A 2,500-nucleotide genomic window follows, 5' to 3' on the forward strand; every position below is an offset into this window, starting at 1 on the left:
TACATTAACAATGGTCTTAGACTCCATTAAATATCTGACTTTTAGCTTCACTGGCATTTTCTTATTACATACCGCTCCAGACTACCTCTCTCCCTTCCCCCTTCCCCCATGCAGCTTTTATCCTACTGTCAACTTCAGCCTCACATCCTCCCTCTCAGCTTAAAGTAGATCCTTATTTGAACTTTTCTGCCTGTTTTATAATTGAGTCTCTTCTTTCTTGTTTTATTATTCTGTCTCTGTCTTCCCTACTGCTCACCGAAACCTCTCTTTTACTCACATTCACCATTATGCGACCCCTCTGTAAAGACTCCTGCTACTCTCCAATCCTTCTCTGTAGGTCCTCCTCATTTTCAGCAGTAATCACCAGATCATTGGCGTACAACAACTCCTTCAGCTCTTCATTCCTGATATCTTCACTCAACACATCCATGACCAGCACAAACAAAAATGGGCTTAATGCTGAGCCCTAGTGTTGTAATCCAACACTAACATGAAAGTGTTCTGTTTCCCCAACTGCTGTTATCACTTTTGTGCATGTTCTTTTCCTTAAGCACTAAAACATCACTTGTCTTTTAGAGTCATGTCTCAAAAATCGTACTCTTACCCTTTCTGTCTCTGGCAAAACGATCTTACTTCAAACGGTTGTCTCCTATTTCATCTGTTTCACTTTCTGTCTTTTAAAAGTATGAAATTATTTATTTTCAAAAAAAAAAAAAAAAAAAACTACAAAACTTAGCCTTCCAATGCAGACGTACTTTTGTAAACAAGAACTCTGCCCCAACCCCCAAAATTATAAGAATTTCTCAATGTCTAGTTTTTCTAATACATTTATATTCAGATGGCTTCAAAGGCCCTATTTCTAAGCTCATCAAGGATTCCTCCCTTTCAGGTTGCTCAAAAGAGCTTCAAAGAACTAGTCTTATGGAATTAATTAGGCAGAAACTGGGATTCTTAAAGAACCTTATGTCTATATCAGCTGATCAGTTGTTAGCAATGTTGCCTATATTGCATCTAATTTTTTTGAGTAACTTTATCATGTTTTCATTTCACTGAACTTGAATGTTGTGCATTTGTTTGGTAGCAAATTTTGAAATACAAGGAAGAATGATGCTCAGGTGAGCTTGGTTAATTTAAATGATTTTTTTACTTCATTTATTTTAGCAGCATTAGGCTATTTTTGTTTATTCTATGCTATATTTACGTAAGTACTATTGTTCTGACACGCTCATTTCATTAAAATATCTCTTTTAAAGCCTAGCTCTTCAATTTTCACATTTAAAAAATTAAATAATTGTATGTTATAGATGGATACACACAAACACGCACACACATATCACACACACACACACACACGCACACGCAAACACCACACACACATATATATATATATATATATATATATATATATATATATATATATATATTATAATATATATATATATATATATATATATATATTTATATGTAAAGCTCTTTTCTTCTTTCGTAGTTCGCACCTGATATTCTCCCTCTTTCGAAGAACCATATTGTCTATATTGTTCAATGCCATTTTGCATTGCTTTCCCTTCCCCTTTCATCACACTTTCCATCCCACTTGTGTCTTCATGTCTCGAGTTCCTCCTATTAATTTTACACTCGTCCTCACCTCTCTCTCTCTCTCTCTTTCTCTTACCACACTTTTCCCTTGTTTGACCAGGTTATACTCGCTCCCGTTTTTTCACACAATTTCCTCGCAAGATTTGGGGGACTATCTATTCTATATATTTTCTTCTTTTGACGAGGACTTTTTACTATATCAATATCTTTTTGTAAAATATTATGACCAAGTGTTCATGTGAATTAGTTGATAAAAAATAAACTACCAGTGGTTCTCTTATACTATGCATTATAATATAAAACCCGTTTTTTTTCTGAGTAATCTTATCCTTTTAATGCGCTCACGTGGAATGGAATATTTTCATATGCAAAGACTAGAGTTGTATCTTCGATATTACCGATGGAAAATGTAAAAGAGAGATATTTCTGTTTCTTCATATAATGACAATTGCTTGTTAAATTTCTTTTCGTGTCAAGATCAAAATTAACACATTTTGTTTTAAGGAAAAGGGAGGAGTTGAACAAATATTTATATAGCTCCTTTCCGAAAAAAAAAGTTTTATAGTCTGTTTAATTATTACAGATTTGGCGAAGCTAATATGTGCTTTTGGTTTATTTAGAATGTCAAGACCTGTGAATGAGCTTTCTCAAATGTTACTACAATGCAAATCGCTTATCAAGTAAAACAAAATTAATTAGAAATGATTTCCACAAGGACAAGACAACTTCGTGACATCATTTCCGTTGAGTAGATGCTATTCTAGTAATGTAGCAATTAATTAGTTTCATTAGATGTGTGAGATATAATTAATAAATGACAATTTCTATTAAATGGGATTTTTATATGAATTTTTTTACACATTATGAATTCTCATGATATATGCTTATTACAGCGTAATAGATC

The sequence above is a fragment of the Macrobrachium nipponense genome, chromosome 5 (genome assembly GCF_015104395.2).
Source record: "Macrobrachium nipponense isolate FS-2020 chromosome 5, ASM1510439v2, whole genome shotgun sequence".
NCBI classification, from domain to species: Eukaryota; Metazoa; Arthropoda; class Malacostraca; order Decapoda; family Palaemonidae; genus Macrobrachium; species Macrobrachium nipponense.